General features: G+C 35.3%; 1 protein-coding gene and 1 non-coding gene across 2 annotated transcripts in view; one reads left to right on the top strand and one right to left on the bottom strand.

The window, feature by feature from the left end:
- Positions 1-20,920, bottom strand: part of LOC133537847 (aryl hydrocarbon receptor-like) — a 93,271-nt gene that overhangs the window by 44,018 nt on the left and 28,333 nt on the right. The window lies entirely within an intron of this gene.
- On the top strand, positions 16,843-16,916 carry trnat-agu (transfer RNA threonine (anticodon AGU)). The gene has a single exon. It is a non-coding gene; the product is annotated as a tRNA-Thr (tRNA).

The following is a 20,920-nucleotide window of genomic DNA, read 5'->3' as shown; positions in this document are numbered from 1 at the left end:
TGGCCTCATTATAACCCTAACCCTCTAACCCTAAACAAATAACTCCAAATTAAGTCTTTGTTACTTAGAATATGTTCCCCTAGTGTCAAAAAACCCCTCTAAATTAAGTCTTTGTTACTTAGAATATGTTCTCCATACTAAAGTGTACCAAAAACACATAACTTTGTCTTGAATTGGAAAAAAACAACATTTTATTTTTCACTAAGAAGGGTTCAATGAATGTGCAATTGAAACTAATTGGGTTCGGTAACTCCAACAAAGTTAAGAACCATTGCTATAACATTTGTTTAAAAAAAATCCAACTTTAAAAATGGCAAACGGGAGGTGCCTGCATTGAGACATGAGAACCTGAGCGGTGGTCAGGCACATTAATCTCTGACCTCTGCGGGAGCACCGGTTTGCGACCCGTGATGGCCTTTGACCCCGGGGTGGGGGGGGGGCTGACGTCTGACTTGATTGGGTAACTGGGTTGTGGGTCAGATCTTTTGTTGTCCTCAAAGGAGGGTAACAAGCAGTGAGCTCGCCCTACGGACTTGGTGCGACTCGGCCCTTCACACGGGACACGGCTTTGGTCCGACACCCCCTGACCTTATTCTACGTCCTTTTGACGACAGCGTGTGACCTAATCCGACGCCGTCGTCGGCCAATGGCGTGGGGAGTCGTCACGGATTGTGTTAGCGTGCGGCTGCAAAGGACAAACGGCGTTGGCTGTGCGACGACACGTTAGCACGGTTAGTGCAGGTGTGCCCAAACCTTTTCCACTGAGGGCCACAGACTGACACATCCAAAAGGATGTGGTGGCCATTTTGCTCGTTTTCACCTTCAACCTGGAGATGTTTTTCAAAACAACTAGAAAATACAACTTCCGTCAAAATTTCGTGTGAATGCTGAAATGCTAACACAGAACTGAAATGCTAACAGTTAGCATGCTGGTCAGATAGCGTCAAATTACAAAAAGGGGAACATGCTATCAATAGCCCGTTTATAGCTAGCATTAGTAAAATGACAAAATATATGACACTGATATGTATACTAGCAACTAGGGGTGTGGGAAAAAATCGATTCGAATATGAATCGAATCGTTTACGTTGTGCGATTCAGAATGGATTCTCAATTTTAAAAAATCGATTTATTTATTTTTAATTTTTTTTTTTATCAATCCAACAAACCACTACACAGCAATACCATAACGATGTAATCCAATTCCAAAACCAAACCTGACCCAGCAACACTCAGAACTGCAATAAACAGAGCAATTGAGAGGAGACACAAACACGACACAGAACAAACCAAAAGTAATGAAACAAAAATGAATATTATCAACAACTGCATCAATATTAGTTATAATTTCAGCATAGCAGTGATTAAAAATCCCTCATTGACATTATCATTAGACATTTATAAAAATAATAAAAAAGAACAATAGTGTCACAGTGGCTTACACTTGCATCGCATCTCATAAATTTGACAACACACTGTGTCCAATGTTTTCACAAAGATAAAATAGGTCATATTTTTGGTTTGTTTAATAGTTAAAACAAATTTACATTATTGCAATCAGTTGATAAAACATTGTCCTTTACAATTATAAAAGCTTATTTAAAAAAAATCTACTACTCTGCTAGCATGTCAGCAGACTGGGGTGGATCCTGCTGAAACCCTATGTATTGAATGAATACAGAATCGTTTTGGATCAGAAAAATATCGTTTTTGAATTGAGAACCGAATCGAATCGAATCGAAAAAAAATCTATATATTATCGAATTGTGACCCCAAGAATCGATATTGAATCGAATTGTGGGACACCCAAAGATTCACAGCCCTACTAGCAACATTTGCTAAAAAAAAGGCTAGCATGCTAAAAAACTAACTGTAACATATGCCAAGTACCAAAATATATTACTTTGCGATGTATGCACGAATAATGTCTTAAAAAAATGTGCATGCCAACGTTAGCATGCTTCAAGTACCAAAATATGACTGGTGTTTACCTATAACATTTGTTTAAAAAGCAAGCCTCCCAACGTTAACATGCTAACAGGTAGCATTCGTCAAGTAACCAAATAAATTATGCTTAGATGTAAACCTGGCTAATTGGCTAAAATTGGCTAAAAAAGCTAGCATGCTAAAATACTAACTCTAGCATGCGTCAAGTATCAAAATATATTACTCTGCGATGTAGAGTATACATGAAAATGTGTGGCAATTTCCAAATTTGACTCTTTCCATAATTTTCAGGAGACTGTGGCCATAATTGTGATGTGGCCCACAGTCAAAACAAGGTCTACAAGATCACTGGTGAAAATAGTTTTTTTCATGTTGTTGTTGCGCCTTTTCGGCAAACATTTTGCACAAAAAAAATGTTCTAAAATTAAGTCACATGTTCACCGTCAACATTTTTATGATACCAGTATATATTTTTTTTGCCAGCGCTTGGCGGCTGTGTGTTTTTGTTGGTTTAGCCGACACATCACAAAATCGCAGGTAGCTTAATCCTGCGCTTCAAAGTGGGCCAACACAAAGCCTCTGCACTGGCCAGCGGAGGACAAAGAGCAGATCTGGTTAGTGAGCTTCAGTGGGCACGAGTGTGCGCCATGAAAAATTTACATCCCCGCTGCCGTAACACACATGCGGGCGTGACGGTCGCCCGCGGGCGTTTCCAGTCAGCTGCATGGAACATCTTGGCGTTCCCGAATGCGCTTATTTTAGCACAACAGGCAGAAGGATAACAAGGAATATGGGGGTGACCTTATATGGCGTGACTCCAAAACCTCACTGTTTTTTTATCAGCTGCATCGATCAAAGAAGAAAGAAGCGAGTTTGGACAAAATCTATACTGCGATAAATATATAGCAGACAATATGAATAAGCATCCATCCGTCTTCTCCCGCTAATCCCAGGTCAGGTCGCGGGAGCTGCAGCCCAAGCATAGAAGCCCAAACTCCCCTCTGCCCATGACATGTATCACTATATATATATTATTTGATATGTATCATTAGATATATTAATATAATTTTAAAACAGCTACTAACGTATGCAGGAACATATGAAGTCATTTCCAGTTGTATTAAAATATAATTCATCTAATTGTTCATTTACTGTTAATAGAACCTTAAAACTTATTCAAGTCTGTCTGCTCATCTGTGTTGCATCAGAACAGATTGGTTAATAGCTACGGTGGCCGAGAAAAGTAACAACATATATATATATATATATATATATATATATATATATATATATATATATATATATATATATATATATATATATATACATACTGCGATGAGGTCGCGACTTGTGCATGATGTAGCCCGCTTTCCGCCCGATTGTAGCTGAGATAGGCACCAGCGCCCCGCGGGACTCCAAAGGGAATAAGCGGTAGAAAATGGATATATATATATATATATATATATATATATATATATATATATATGTCTTGATTGGATTATCCGGAGAATAGTGCTCGATACTGTGGTAGAGCGCAATATGTAGGTGTGGGAAAAAATCACAAGACTACTTCATCTCTACAGATCTGTTTCATGAGGGGTTCCCTCAATCATCAAATCTCCTGATGATTGAGGGAACCCCTCATGAAACAGATCTGTAGAGATGAAGTAGTCTTGTGATTTTTTCCCACACCTACATATATATATATATATATATATATACATACTGCGATGAGGTGGCGACTTGTGCATGATGTAGCCCGCTTTCCGCCCGATTGTACCTGAGATAGGCACCAGCGCCCCGCGGGACTCCAAAGGGAATAAGCGGTAGAAAATGGATGTATGTATATATATATATATATATATATATATATATATATACATATATATATATATATATATATATATATATATATAAATATATAAATATATACATACTGCGATGAGGTGGCGACTTGTGCATGATGTAGCCCGCTTTCCGCCTGATTGTAGCTGAGATAGGCACCAGCGCCCCGCGGTACTCCAAAGGGAATAAGCGGTAGAAAATGGATGTATGTATATATATATATATATACATATATATATATATATATATATACATAAAAATATAAACACATATACATATATGTATACATATACATATATATATATATATATATATATGTATACATACATATATACATATACACATACATATGCACATACAGTATATGTCCGATATTTTCCTTTTCCTACTATTGATAAAATCAATTGATTGCCTTTCGTAACAATGTCAGAGCGACACACTGTACATCTTCCAAAAGGCCAACAAATGGATGTACATACATACATACATATATATATATATGTATGTATGTATGTATATATACATACATATATATGTATTTATATCCATCCATCCATCCATTTTCTACCGCTTATTCCCTTTCGGGGTCACGGGGGGCGCTGGCGCCTATCTCAGCTACAATCGGGCGGAAGGCGGGGTACACCCTGGACAAGTCGCCACCTCATCGCAGGGCCAACACAGATAGACAGACAACATTCGCACACTAGGGCCAATTTAGTGTTGCCAATCAACCTATCCCCAGGTGCATGTCTTTGGAAGTGGGAGGAAGCCGGAGTACCCGGAGGGAACCCACGCATTCACGGGGAGAACATGCAAACTCCACACAGAAAGATCCCGAGCCTGGATTTGAACCCAGGACTGCAGGACCTTCGTATTGTGAGGCAGACGCACTAACCCCTCTGCCACATATAAATATGTGTATTTATATATACACATATATATGTATATATTTATATATACACATATATATATATATATATATATATATATACACATACACATACATATATGTGTATATATATATATTTTATATATATATGTATATACATACATATAAATACATACATGCATATAAATGTACGTATACATATACATATATATATATAGATGTATACAGTATATATATCATATAAACATGTAGATTATTTGACTGCTCTTTGGTAAAAATGATGTCATAATGTTTCGTTTCAATGAATGAAAATGTGGCTAATGGATGCTAAAGACAAGCTAACATGCTACAGTGAGTGTGAGCCATGGAGATATTGACATCATGGCGAGTGTGCTGGTTTGGCGACGTATGCTCCCAATGCTTGATGAATGCAATCTGACAGACGCTCCATGACCCTAAACATCTGACAGTTTGTCATATTTCAGCTGCCTTTAGGATGCTTTTTTTTTTGTTTTGTTTTTTCAAACAACATTAAATGTCCTCGATGATGATGCTGAGTTCCACTAAGGTCTGTTTACCGTCAGACATGATTAAGTCACTTGGATAAAACTCAACATAATTTTTTATTTTATTCAATCGTAAATTTTTTTGTTGCCGTTGGCATTTCCATGCAGATTTATGAGAGAGCAGTTTCTCAGAGGTGATTCCACGTCACTGCTGTCTGCTAGCACCTGGCATGTTACACTCAGACACAGAGATGGGTACAGTTCACATTTGAACCGACACGGTACCATTTCCCAGTATCTACAGTCTGAAGCTCAATGTGTTATGTTGCGACCTACAAAGTGGTTGTACTGTAAGTATTGTACTTATCACACACCAGATGTTTCATATTAGTCGTACTTGTCATTAATACATTTCAAAATGTTGAAATGGCAATGTAAAACCTCTAAAGCTAATAGTAGCGTGTCAATGGCAAATCCAATGTAAGTTAGCATCAAGCTCGCCTATTTTGAAAGGGTGGAGCCTTACTTTATATTCGAGTGTTCTCTACCAAGCATATATACAACATTAGTTCCAGGGAGTTTAGTTGAATCCGCTCTCAGCGCTGCTTGACTGATTGTCTACCTGAGCAACCGGACATGCAACAAAGGTACGGAAATAGGGCAACGTTTGATTTTTACGTGAATTTGTACCCGATAGTAATTAACATCTAAATGTCCTCCAGCTGACACACAAATACGTAATCATGCTAGGCTATAGGCTACTAGCAGCTACACAACAGCTAAGCACAAAACTCGACATATGTAATAAGTGCCCTCCTTTGAACAATATAAACTTGTTATAAATAATAATTATTGGGCATCTAAAAGGGTCCAACTCATCCATCCATCCATCTATTTTTTACCGCTTTTCCCTTTTGGGGTCACGGGTGTTGCTGGAGCCTATAAAAGTGTTAATACATACATTTTTTTTTCTTCTTGTTTCCAACACCGAAGTCTCCAGGTCAACTTCAAATATGTCCACTAATTATAAGTTTTTTATTTTAGTTTTTTTTACCCTTATTTATTTATTTTTTTTAGCAACGACAGAATTGCTTGCCAGTTTTGTGTTGGGAAAGTCAACTTTTCTCTTGCTACATGTCACCGGTATGATCTTTCATCCCACTTTTTCATGTTTTATTTTTTCCATCGAAAAATGATTTCATAAAATCCATCCATCTTCTTCCGCTTATCCGACGTCGGGTCACGGGGGCAGCAGCCTAAGCAGGGAAGCCTAGACTTTCCTCTCCCCAGCCACTTCGTCCAGCTCTTCCAAGGGGACCTGGAGGCGTTCCCAGGCCAGTCGGGGACATAGTCTTCCCAACGTGTCCTGGGTCTTCCCCGTGGCCTCCTACCAGTCAGGCCTGCCCGAAACACCTACCTTGGGAGGCGTTCGGGTGGCATACTGACCAGATGCCCAAACCACCTCATCTGGCTCCTCTCGATGTGGAGGAGCAACGGCTTTACTTTGAGTTCCTCCCTGATGACAGAGCTTCTCACCCTATCTCTAAGGGAGAGCCTCTCATTTCATAGAATATGATGTTAAAAAGGCAGCATGGTGTTACAGGGTTTAAGGCATGTGCCTCACAATACAAAGGTCGTTGTCAGAGTTTGTTGGTGACGAACCCCAAGATGCAGAGAAGGCGGCAGACATAGTAAAGGAAAACATGATTTAATAAAACACGAAAACAAGAACAAACCAAAAGGGTACAAACAAAAGGCGCGCACGAGGGAGATAAATTTGGCTATGAAAAAACAAACTGGAAGTAGGGAACAAAAAGACAGTAAGGTACAAATAGCTACCAAATATAGCTTACCGCTACACTGCATTGACAAGACCAGTAAGAACGGCAAGAAGAAATGACATTGACGCGACACGACAATAATCCAGCATCTGACTGGAGGGCAAAACTGGTTCAAATAGTGGCTGGCTGATTGACACCAGGTGTGGCCAGGTGCCAATCGGGCACAGCTGAGGGAACACAGCACTCAGGGAGAAAAACAGGAAACAGAACCAAACTAAGAGTGCTGACAGGAACCAAAGACAGGAAACAAAGACGAATGCAGAGGAAAAACTAAGACATAGACCAAACTGTCAGGGACAAGCCTGACAGGCCTGAGTAGTTCAATCCTGGGCTCGGGATCCTTCTGTGTGGAGTTTGCATGTTCTCCCCTTGACTGCGTGGGTTCCCTCCGGGTACTCCGGCTTCCTCCCACCTCCAAAGACATGCACCTTGGGATAGGTTGATTGGCAACACTAAATTGGCCCTAGTGTGTGAATGTGAGTGTGAATGTTGTCTGTCTATCTGTGTTGGCCCTTTGATGAGGTGGCCACTTGTCCAGGGTGTACGCCGCCTTCCACTCAAATGCAGCTGAGATAGGCTCCAGTACCCCCCCCTCCCCCCCCACGACCCCAAAAGGGACAAACAAGCGGTAGAAAATGGATGGATGGATGGATGACGTTAAAAATAAGGCCACACTTCTGCCTTAGAGCCCAACAATCATCATTTTAGAAGAAAGTGAAGTCGCCATGCATGTTGGATGTTGGTCATACAGGCTGTAGCCAAAAGTTAACATGCTAACATGGCTTTGCTGAGATTTATGTCTTTTATAGGCCAAAATAATTTCACAAAAACCATCCAAGCAACCCCAAATATTTGACCATGTTCAATTTGTGGCATCCTGCTATTTACAAGCGGATTAGCGGGGATGTTCTGGGCCGAATCAATCTCTACATGTCGTCTTGGCGCGGCCTCAGAACGTCGCCGACGTGGACCTGCTTGACAAACAAACACACTAGTCGGGCCAAAGAAAACCACGCACGAGTGTTACCGAGCAAACGTGGCGAAGATTTATGAGGAGACGAGGAAAAGACTGCAACACTTTCACCCGTCTGCCGTTGGGGATTTAATTTTAGCCGCAGGGATTTGGGTCAACTTTAGCATGACGGACAAGCTCAATACACCGCGTCGCCTAAACGCTGAAATGTGACGCATTAGAATCAACGTGTTTCTTAATGAGGCGACAAAGACTGGCGCTGCAGTGTTTGGACGCCAACAGCCCGCCGTATTCAACCTAATGAAAGCACGAGGTGTGGTTTTACCATCATTCTACCATTAATTGATTTACGTGGACCCCGACTTAAACAAGTTGAAAAACTTATTGTGGTGTTACCATTTAGTGGTCAATTGTACGGATTATGTACTGTACTGTGCAATATGCTAATACAAGTTTCAATCAATCAAAAATGGTCGTGAGGAAGAGTGACAGTCGCACGTTGATATCTGCGTTGGCCTTTTACAAGCCCCGCCCACATAGCCCAAAACACTCACATATTGGACGGAGACATTTATTTTATATTTCTATTTTGTAAGCCCTCGGCATAATGTAAAAACAATCTATATATATATATATATATATATATATATATATATATATATATATACCTACATACACAGTATAATCCAGGGGTCACCAACCTTTTTAAAACCAAGAGCTACTTATTGGGTACTGATTAATACGAAGGGCTACCAGTTTGATACACACTTTAAAAAATTGCCAGAAATACTCAATTTGCTCAATTTACCTTTAATAAATTAATCTATATATATAAAAAAATGGGTATTTCTGTCTGTTATTCTGTCGTACATTTTTTTCCTTTTACGGAAGGTTTTTTTGTAGAGAATAAATTATGAAAAAAACACTTAATTGAACGGTTTAAAAGGGGAAAAAACAGGGAAAAAAAATGAAAATTTAATTTTGAAACATAGTTTATCTTCAATTTTGACTTTTTAAAATTCAAAATTTAACCGAAAAAAACAAGAGAAAAACTAGCTAATTTAAATCTTTTTTTAAAAATTAAAAAATAATTCATGGAACATCATTAGTCATTTTTCCTGATTAAGATTCATTTTAGAATTTTGATGACATGTTTTAAATAGGTTGAAATTTAATCTGCATTTTGTTGGAATATATAATAAATTGGACCAAGCTATATTTCTAACAACAACAAATCATTATTTCTTCTGGATTTTCCAGAACAAAAATTTTAAAAGAAATTCAAACAACTTTGAAGTAAGATTTAAATTTGATTCTAAAGATTTTCTAGATATGCCAGAATAATATTTTTTGAATTTTAATCATAATAAGTTTGAAAAAATATTTCACAAATATTTGTTAAAAAAAAGAAGCTAAAATGAAGAATTAAATTAAAATGTATTTATTATTCTTTACAATAAAAAAAAATGTATTTGAACATTGATTTAAATTGTCAGGAAAGAAGAGGAAGGAATTTAAAAGGTAAAAAGGTATATGTGTTTAAAAATCCTAAAATCATTTTTAAGGTTGTATTTTTTAATTGTCTTTCTGAAAGTTATAAGAAGCAAAGTAAAAAGATGAATGAATTATTTAAACAAGTGAAGACGAAGTCTTTAAAATATTTTCTTGGATTTTCAAATTCTATTTGAGTTTCGTCTCTCTTAGAATTAAAAATGTTGAGCAAAGCGAGACCAGCTTGCTAGTAAATAAATACAATTTAATAAATAGAGGCAGCTCACTGGTAAGTGCTGCTATTTGAGCTATTTTTAGAACAGGCCAGCGGGCGACTCATCTGGTCCTTACGGGCTACCTGGTGCCCGCGGGCACCGTGTTGGTGACCCTTGGTATAATCCATATATACACATAATATGTATACCACATACTAGACAAAGTTAAAATGTGAAAAAAATGTGGTAGTTACATTGGCCAACATTTGAGGGATTTTTATTTTTTTAGGGCAGGGGTGTCCAAAGTGCGGCCTGGGGGCCATTTGAAGCCCGCAGGTCATTTTTTAACGGCCCCACAGCACATTTTAAAAATACTATGGAAAAAAATTTAAAACATAAAAAGTGGTATAAAAGAGCAAACAGGTGAAATGTAACAAGAAAATGTTGCAATGTTTATTCTAATAACACAAAGCTGCCATGAAGGCTGTTTCTTTCTTTAAAAAAAAATTGTGAATCAAAATCAATTATGAATTATTGACCAATTCAAAGCTCCAATTTCGTCACATTAAATACTCCACTTTGAGATATTTTTGAGGGCAAATGTTGTATATTTTGTGTTTGCCATATAAAAAACTGAGCTGTTTTTTTTTTTCAAAGAAGGGCCTAAAACGAACACACAAAATACATAAATTACAAAAAAACTTATAATTGACGAATAGATCTGAAGTTGATCTTGAGACCATTGTGTTAAAAGTAAACAGTAAAAACAATATATATAATTTATTTTTCAACACTTTATTGAGTAGGACCCTTTTGGATCAGTGTGCTTTGTTTTTAAGTGTCATTGCACAAAAAATAACAGTGAATTAAAATCAATGGTGTTATGAGTAGTAGACCTTTTTACGACTCCAATTATGATATAATCTCAAACATTCTACTTTAAAATTTTATTTGGTGAAAATATTGCATATTTTGGGGTTTTTTCCATTAAAAAACATGGTTTTCTTTGACAAAAAGAGCATACAACTTAAATCTTTAAAAACATCATATTGACAGATAGACTTAATGTTGATCTATTTTTATACATTGACAATTTTATTGGGTGAAAATATTGCATATTTAGTTTTTTTTTCCATAAAAAAACATGGTTTTCTTTGACAAAAAGAGCATACAACTTAAATCTTTAAAACATCATATTGACGGATAGACTTAATGTTGATCTACAGATTTAAAACTTGAATAATAATAAAAATAATACTGAATAATGACACATTTTTAACATTTTATTTTTACCGAAACGCTTTGGGGTCCCCGGGATCAAGCCTGAGTGGAGGCCTAAATTTATATTTTTATCCATATATTGTATTGTTTTTTAAAATAAATGGCCCCCGCTTGCTTTGATTTTTCAGCGTACGGCCCTCAGTGGAAAAAGTTTGGACCCCCTGTTTTAGGGGCAGTATGCTAACTTGCTACCTTAAATTGTTGTAAGCATTAAATACCGGCCGTTTAAGACTTTTTAACACATAGCGACGTACTTGCAACACACATGCACTGACTTTGTGTCGTCAGCTCCTGATAGCGATTTGGCAAAGTTTGGCTAGTTAACGTTAGCTGTCATATAACGTATATTTTAGCATGACAGCCCGGTGACTGCAAACTTGACACCTCATTCGCTGGTTCTGAGACAAGATCAATTTCTTCAGTCTTAATTTACCTGAAGGGAGTCGAAAATTTTTCTACACTGAAATTGTTGAGACGCATTTTCTTTAGTCAGAATTTTTATACACTGATTTTTATTTTTACACTGGACGTGACGTCCATTGTACCGATCACCCTGGTGTGAGATCGTAGCCGAAGATGTCGTTGTGACTTGTGCAGACACTCGTGATCTAGGGCTATGTAAGTAAACTTCGATTGGTTGATTGACACAAAATTTTCACACATTGAATCATTTTACACTGAATATTTATACAATGACATTTTTTACACTAATATTGACACACTGCATTTTTTACACTCAATGTTGATACATTGAATTTTAACACTGATTTTTTTACACACATTTTTACACTGAATTTTGGCACAGTTTTGTTATACACTGAATTTTGGCAAAGTTTTATTATACACTGAATTTCTACACACATAATTATTGTACATTGAATTTTCATATGCTGACATTTTTACACTAATATTTATACACTGAATATCTTTACACTCCATTGTTATACATTGACATTTTTGACATTGAATTTTAACACAGATTTTTTTACACTGAATTTTTATACTCAGAATTATTTTACACTGAATTTTATACGCTGACATTTTTTACACAAATATTTATACACTGAATTTTTTTCCATTCAATTTTTATACATTGACATTTTTTACATTTAAATTTCAAGACTGATTTTTTTACACCAATTTTTACACTGTATTTTGACTCAGAAGTTTTATACAGATTTTCTTTTTACACTGAATTGTTATAGATTGATTTTTTTTACACTGACATTTTTTACACTTTTATACACTGAATTTTTTAACACAAAATTGTTATACATTGAGATTTTGACAATTGTTATGAATTGAATTTTGTTTTACACTGATTTTTTTTCACTCTAAATTTTTCTACACTGAATTTTTTAAAACTGAATTTTTATGCACAGATTTTTTTTTACACTGTATTTTATACCCATAATTTTAATAAACTAGTGTTTGACACTGATTTACTTTACACTGAATTATTACACTGAATTTTAACAAACTATTTTTACAAACTGAATTTTTAAATACAAACTGTTCTCATAAATTGTTAATTGAATAAACGTGTCAACATAAATTGATGTAAACACAATCAGTATATAATTTGAGTGTCAAAATTTTTTTTGTATTAAAGACAAAAATTAACCCCCATTTTTATTTATTTTTTTTCACTGAAGTTTAGCACTGATTTATTTTACACTGAATTTTAACACACTTATTATTATTTTTACAAACTGAATTTTTAAACACAAACTTTGCTCACAAATTGTTTATTGGATAAAGTTGTTGGCATAAATTGAAGTATACCAATTAAGTTACATAAATTCAGTGTGAAAAAAAAAAGCTTTGGTATTAAAGACAAAAATTAAACCCCATATTGTTTGTCTCTTGGAAAAAAAACCCACACATTTGCCACTAAATATTTTTTATATTTGCTACAAAAAAGATATGTATGAAAATAAAGTATTTGCAACAAAAAATAAGTTTTTTCAAAATATATTTTGGAAAATTATTTATATATATAATACATTGAAATTTTTTACATTGAATTTTAACACTGAAATTTTATACGCTGACATTTTTTTACACAAATATTTATACACTAAATTTTTTTTACAATCAATTTTTATGAATTTAAATTGTTTACATTTAATTTTTAACACCGATTTTTACACCAATTTTTACACTGACTTTTGACACAGAATTTTTATACAGATTTTCTTTTTACACTGAACTGTTATGGATTGATTTTTTTACACTTTTATACACAGAATTTTTCAACACAAAATTTTTATACATTGACATTTTGAGAATTGTTAAATATTGGTATTTTTTTACACGGAATTTTTTAAAACTGAATTTTTATACAAAGATTTTTTTACACTGTATTTTATACAAGGAATTTTAATAAACTAATGTTTGACACTGATTTATTTTACACTGAGTTATTGAAACTGAATTTCAACACACTATTTTTACAAACTGAATTTTTAAACACAAACTGTTCTCATAAATTGTTTATTGAATATATATATGTAGATATGTATGTATACATACATATATACACACATATATATATATATATATACATATATACATACATATATATATATATACACACATATATATATACACATATATACATATATATATACATATATATATATACACACATACATATATACACACATATATATATATGTGTATATATATATATGTGTATATATATATATATATATATATATATATATATATATTCATGATACAGGGCTTCACGGTGGTAGAGGGGTTAGTGCGTCTGCCTAGGCTCGATATCTTTCTGTGTAGAGTTTGCATGTTCTCCCTGTGAATGTAATCTGGCTTCCTCCCACCTCCAAAGACATGCACCTGGGGATAGGTTGATTGGCAACAGTAAATTGGCCCTAGTGTGTGAATGTGAGTGTGAATGTTGTCTGTCTATCTGTGTTGGCCCTGCGATAAGGTGGCGACTTGTCCAGGGTGCACCCCGCCTTCCGCCCGATTGTAGCTGAGATAGGCGCCAGCGCCCCCTGCGACCCCGAAAGGGAATAAGCGGTAGAAAATGGATGGATGGATATATATATATATATATATATATATATATTCCAATTTCTTTGCTCCGGAGTCCGACAGCATTAGCATGGATATCTCCTGCTGTTTATTTATTAAATTTTTTTTGGCGGTAGTCCAGCAGCGGTGTCCTCTTCCCGCCTCCTGAACCGCTTATACCACCACAAAGATGGGATATTCAGGTCCAGCCCTAGTAGACTCATGTTTATAATATATTGAATTGAAATATTGAAAATAAACACAGGTTTTTTTTTGTTTTTTTTTACAGTTTGGCAGAGATATTGATGCAAGGCTTGAAAAGGGGTTGGATGAAGCTGATGCTTATAATGTCCCAACCCCTCTCACTCATTCCACATTTCACATATTTAGGACAACGGGCGGAGTTGCAGGCACAAAATCAGATCGATGCTGGATTCACTTGGCCAGGTAAAGTTACAGCGAGATTGATGTAATTTTTGTCAGTCATCTTGTGTTGGGTTCATATACACTGACCTAGCTATTATCATCTCTCTCTCTCTCTCTCTCTCTCTCTCTTTCTATCTATATCTATCTCTAGCGCTCTCTCTATCTCTATATCTCTCGCTTTCTCTCTGTCTATCTATCTCTCTCTCTCTCTCTCAAATTAAATAAATAAATTAATATAAATGATAAATAAATGTGTTGTACTTGTATAGCGCTTTTCTACCGTCAAGGTACTCAAAGCGCTTTGACACTAATTCCACATTTACCCATTCACACACACATTCACACACTGATTTAGGGAGCTGCCATGCAAGGCACTAACCAGCACCCGCAAGATTGAAGTGTCTTGCTCAGGACACAACGGACGTGACGAGTTTGGTACTAGGTGGGGATTGAATCAGGGACCCTCGGGTTGCGCACGGCCCCTCTCCCACTGCGCTACGCCAATTCAATTACGTTGGCTTTTACCATGGCATAGTGGATTTTGTGTATCCGTTTGCCTATACATGTTCTTTGCAATAAATGTGCTCCTCCGTTTCATAGCAATATGTTGAAGGCAGAAGAGATCTCATCATACGTTGCCTAATGGAGTTCCATGGAGAGACGGGAGAGGAGCTAATCAAAGACTGCCAGGTACATTTTGAAAATTTGGGATTTTCTAATGATTATTCTCACCACAGTAAATGTATCTTTTCTCCAACATAATACTATAACCTCTGTTCTTTGTGTAATGTATTTCCATAAAAGTCACATGTGCCACTATATATGAGGAAAAACATTTGTATTCAGATTAACACATTTTAGGCCAATAACTTAAATTGGCAATTAATTGCAATGTCTCTCCATTTTTCAACTGGTTCTGAATCTGAAATGTTTGAAAAGCAAATGTTTTGAAAGTATGAAAAATGGTATTTCAAACAACCTTCTGGATTTTTTAGACAATCTTGTTGAAAAAAATGATGGTTGCCTCAGTGACCCAAGTGCAAACCTGGGTTAACCCAGACAAAGATCAAATAAAATAAAATAAATAGTTATCTAAATACTTCCCCAGTACTTAACCAATGCAGTAGTCTCTGTATGTGTAGGTCATATGAACTGGCTGTGTATAATATTGACTCCTGAGCACAGAATCACTATTATTCACAGGATGTAGGTGCCTCAGTTCATCATGTCCTCAAGATCCTCGTCATCAGTGGAAATGCAGCACAGTAAGGCCACAATCCTGCCCATGTGTCAGTCATCGTCAAAGGAAAAGAGGTTCTGGATGACTACAAAACCGTGGCAAAGGCTTGCCTTCTGCTCATGGGCTTAATCTACGCTATGAACTTGAGTTACCCACTGAAACTGAAATATACATTTGATGTGTTTCAGAAGCTGTTTCTAGAGCTGGATGTTTTGAAAATGTCGATCAAGGTACGGTCTTTGCGAAATAAACTTCTACTGTGAGTGTTTCCACAGTGTATATATGCTGTTTTAGCATATAGCTGTTCTTTGGTGTGTGGAAGCAGTACATGACGCTTGTCAATGTAACTTGTTGAAAGATTTTGCTGTTGTGCTTAAAAGTTACAATTCAGGATATTTTATCGGGTCTTTTACCTGTAATTGTTCGCATTATTATCAATGTTCTGAACGAAAAAATCACTGTTTTAAATGTTTTGTCTGGTAATGCTGCTGGAAAATGTAATAAAAGTGCTCTTGTTTGAAAGTGTGTTATCATTTCATATTTGTAGAAGATGTGTTGAGATAATTTAATTTAATTAACAGTAGGCCATGTTAAAAATACAACACATTCATATTACAATAGTGGTGTAGGTGGGAGCTTAAATATTATGTAAATATTACTTAAATATTGCTCCGAATAAAGTAAAGAAAAACTAATTAAATTATCCTGAAAATCAAGCATTTTTATAAGGGTTTTGTAAGTAGATACAAAGGTAGTTTTGAGTAAAATTTACTATCAAAGAGTGAGTACATTTTGTCTCTAAGAAAGAAAATCTCTAGTAATGTTTACTTGAGTTTTTTTTAACAAAAACTAATTCTTGCTGGCAAGTAAACTTTACTTGACTATTTCCTGAGTAAAAGTTACAAAGAATTTCTGTGTGGAAATTGTTACCTAGCTTTTTTCAAGTAAATGGCACTCCAAATTTTTTTCAGTGTAGGTAACGTAAAGCAACGTGGGCCAAAATTCTAATTAAAGGTGCGGGTTCAGCAGGCGGACTGCAATGGAGAAGTAGGCCACGGGACAAAAGTATTTATCTTTGTGTCAACGTGACCTGCTGCCTCTTTAATCTGAACAGGTCTGTATTTTTGTCCAACTTTCCCAGGTGGTGCTGTGGCTTAGTTGGTTAAAGTGCCTGTCTAGTAAACAGGAGATCCTAGGTTTGAATCCTAGCAGTTCCTTTTGTGTTGGCAATGGGTAGGACTTAAATAATTCAATACGGGGCCAAAGAAAATTGCGAGTGCCAGTCAGTCAGCAATTGTTCTTTACGTCCATCCATCCATCCATTTTCTACCGCTTATTCCCTTTTGGGGTCGCGGGGGGCGCTGGCGCCTATCTCAGCTACAATCGGGCGGAAGGCGGGGTACACCCTGGACAAGTCGCCACCTTATCGCAGGGCCTGTTCTTTACGTGGATTACGCAATATAGAGTAGAGGTGTGATTCGTTTAAGCACATTATTAAATTCCATTCTCAATCTTGGAGTGATGACTTGATTCAGAATCGATTATTAATTCAGCACGATTCTCGTAATATGTTATTTGGTGTAAAACTAAAAATAAAACCTTTTTCAAAATAGGTTTGAGGTAGCAAAAGCTCCCCTTAGCTGCTGACGTACAACTCATTAGACTTATGACCTAGAAAATGTTTTTATTCATTTTTTTTAAATGTTATTCCCAAAAATCACATCATTCTAATAAAAGAAAAGAAAAGAAAGAAACTTCAATCCCATCTTTAGAATACTAGTAATTTACAATGCAATTGAGAAGTACAATACCTATTAAATACAGTACTAAAGAAATAAGGAAACGCATAAAAGAATAAAAGCAACAGTATCAATAATATAAAAAAAATCAATGGATTCTTTTTTTTTTTTAATTGCGCAAAAAAAATAAAAAAATCGACATTTATAAAATTGCTATTGTTAGCATCCATGAAGTACCAAAATATGACTGGTGTTTACCAGTAAAATGTGTTTAAAAATTTAGCCTGATAACGGTAACATGCAAACAGGTAACATTTGTCAGGTGACAAAATAAATGACGCTGAAATGTAAACCTGGAAAATTGAATGAAACAATGCTAGCATGCTAAAATACTAACTGTAACATGCGTCAAGTACCAAAATATATTACTCTGCGATTAGTACCTGAAAAATGTGCTTAAAAAGTTAGTATGAAAACATTAGCATACATTGAGTATCAAAATATGACTGGTGTATACCTATTAAAATTTAATTGATAAGCTAGACTACCAACATTAGCATGCTAACATTAGCAAACATCAAGAATCAAAATATCACTGGTGTATACCAATAAAATTTGTTTACAAAGATAGCCTAATAACAGTAACATGCTAACAGGAAGCATTCTCTGAGATCCAAACCTTGAAATTTGGCTAAAAAAGCTGGCATGCTCAAATACTAATTGTCACATGTGCCAAGTACCACAATATTTTATAATACCTATTAAATACAGTACTAAAAAAGAAAGGAAAGCAATAAAAGCTAAATTATCAATAATTATAACAACATCAATAATAGTTACTCCGAAATTAATTCTAAGACGAAGAAAACAATTTGCATAAAAGAATCGACATTTAGGAAAATGCTAACGTTGGCATCCATTAAGTACCAAAATATGACTGGTGTTTACCTATAAAATGTGTTTTAAAAAGCTAGCCTAATGATGATAACATGCTAACAGTTAACATTTGTCAAGTGACAAAATAAATGACGCTGAGATGTAAACCTGGAAAATTGGCTGAAAAAAGCTAGCATGCTAAAATACTAACTATAATATGCATCTAGTACCAAAACATATTACTCTCCGATGAGTACCTGGAGAATGTGTTTAAAAAGTTAGTATGCTAACATTAGCATACATCAAGTATCAAATTATGACTGGTGTATACCTGTAACATTTGTTTAAAAAAGTAGCCTACCAACATTAGCATGCTAACATTACCATACATAAAGTAACAAAATATCAATGGTGTATACCTATAACATTTGTTTAAAAAGCTAGCCTACCAATGTGTGTATGCTAACAGGTAGCATTCGTTGAGATCCAAAACCATGAAATTTGGCAAAAAAATTTGGCATGTGTCAAAGTTTGTTGTTGACAAACCCCAAGATGCAGAGACGGAGGCAGGCAATAAACAGGAAAACATGATTTAACAAAAAACAAACAAAGGGTACAAACAAAAAGCACGCACAAGGGCGGATAACAAACAAAAAGGCCTAGCGTGGTAGCTAGCAGGTATTTAGCAAGAAAACAGAAGTCATACTTGTAATAAGAAAACAAACTGGAAGCAGGTAACAAAAGACAGTAAGATAAAAAAACGCTATCAAACATAGCTTACCGCAACGCTGCATTGACACGACAAGATACGACACAACAGGTAGCAATGACAAGAGCGACATGCAATACAATAATCCAGCACTGACTGGAGGAACAAAGCAGGTGAAATAGGAGCAGGCTGATTGACAATTCATGTATGGCCAGGTGCCAATCAGCCACAGCTGAGGGGAAACAAAGCAATCAGGGAGACAAACAGGACGCTGAACCAAAATAAGAGTGCTGACAGGAACTAAGGACAGGAAATACTAAACACACAGAGGAGAAACTACAACACAAACAAACTGTCAGTGGCAAGCCTGACAGCATGCTTAAATCAAAATTTTATTACAATACCTATTGAATACAGTATTTAAAAAATAAGGAAAACCATAAAATAATAAAAGCAGCTGTATCAATAAAAATAACTATACCAATAATAGTTAGTCCAAAATGGATTCCTAGGAGAAAAAAAATGCACAAAAAAAAGAGGAAAAAAGTCAACATTTATGAAAACGCTAACGTTAGCATCCATTAATTACCAAAATATGACTGGGGTTTACCTATAAAATGTGTTTAAAAAACTAGCCTACCAAAGTTAAGATGCTAACAGGAAGGCTTGAAAAACTGGCTAAAAAAGTTGGCATGCTCAAATACTAACTGTCTGCTTTAAACCAGATGAGGTATACGTCATATTGGGCCGCCATTTTGTTTTGTCGTTTCCAAAGAAATCCGGCATTTTGTTTGAGTTGTAAAATGACCGCAATGCCGATCCAAATTGACTTGAAAAGTGCATAAGGCTTTCTTTGTTTAAAAAACAAACATTTTGGACAGCCTCACTGTGTGACAAACTCAGTTTGGTGACTAAACAGGTGGCGGATTCCTTTTAAGAAAAAACTACAAGGGAAAATACCTGTAGGGCACAAATCATTAGACGTATGGATTACAAATGAAATATATATCTATATTTATATTTAAGGGTGTCCAAAAAAATTGATTTTCAAAATAAATGCGATTTTTATTCGTAACGATTCTTAATCGGTTAAAATTTATTTCAATTTGTCCTGTTCAGCCACTCAGACAAATCATATAGTTGATGTAGATGCTCATAACTGCTGTACACATTCACTTAAGAAAAGGGTTGGATACTTCTCTTGTTGTCCTATTTGTATCGGTCTTTATTAAATGTTTAGAAAGCATTTTATTGAACAAAACCAGTTTTATTTTAAGTAATGTATACATTTTTCAGAGCTGTTATGGAGGAATGTAGTTAATCATAGAACTGTAACCCAGTCTTATTAAAAAAGTATTGATTTTGAATCGAGAATCAATTTGAATAGAGAATTGATTCTGAATCGAATCGTGTCATGCCCAAAGATTCACAGCCCTATATATATATATATATATATATATATATACATACATATATACATACATATATATATATATATATATATATATATATATATATATATATATATATATATTAAATCTGACGATTGAGGAAACCCCTCATGAAACAGTTCTGTAGAGATGAAGTAGTCTTGTGATTTTTCCCATACATACATATTGCGCTCTACCACGGTATCAAGCACTATTCTCTGGATAATCCAATTAAGACATTTAAGACATATCAATCAATCAATCAGTGTTTATTTATATAGCCCTAAATCACAAATGTCTCAAAGGACTGTACAAACCACTACGATATATATATATATATGTGTGTGTGTGTGTGTATACATATGTGTGTATATAAATAAACGGGTTGTACTTGTATAGCGCTTTTCTACCTTCAAGGTACTCAAATCGCTTTGACACTACTTCCACATTTACCCATTCACACACAC

Source organism: Nerophis ophidion, linkage group LG19 (genome assembly GCF_033978795.1).
Source record: "Nerophis ophidion isolate RoL-2023_Sa linkage group LG19, RoL_Noph_v1.0, whole genome shotgun sequence".
Classification (NCBI taxonomy): Eukaryota; Metazoa; Chordata; class Actinopteri; order Syngnathiformes; family Syngnathidae; genus Nerophis; species Nerophis ophidion.
Note: the sequence above shows the minus strand (reverse complement) of the source record. Positions and strands in the feature narration are given on the sequence as shown.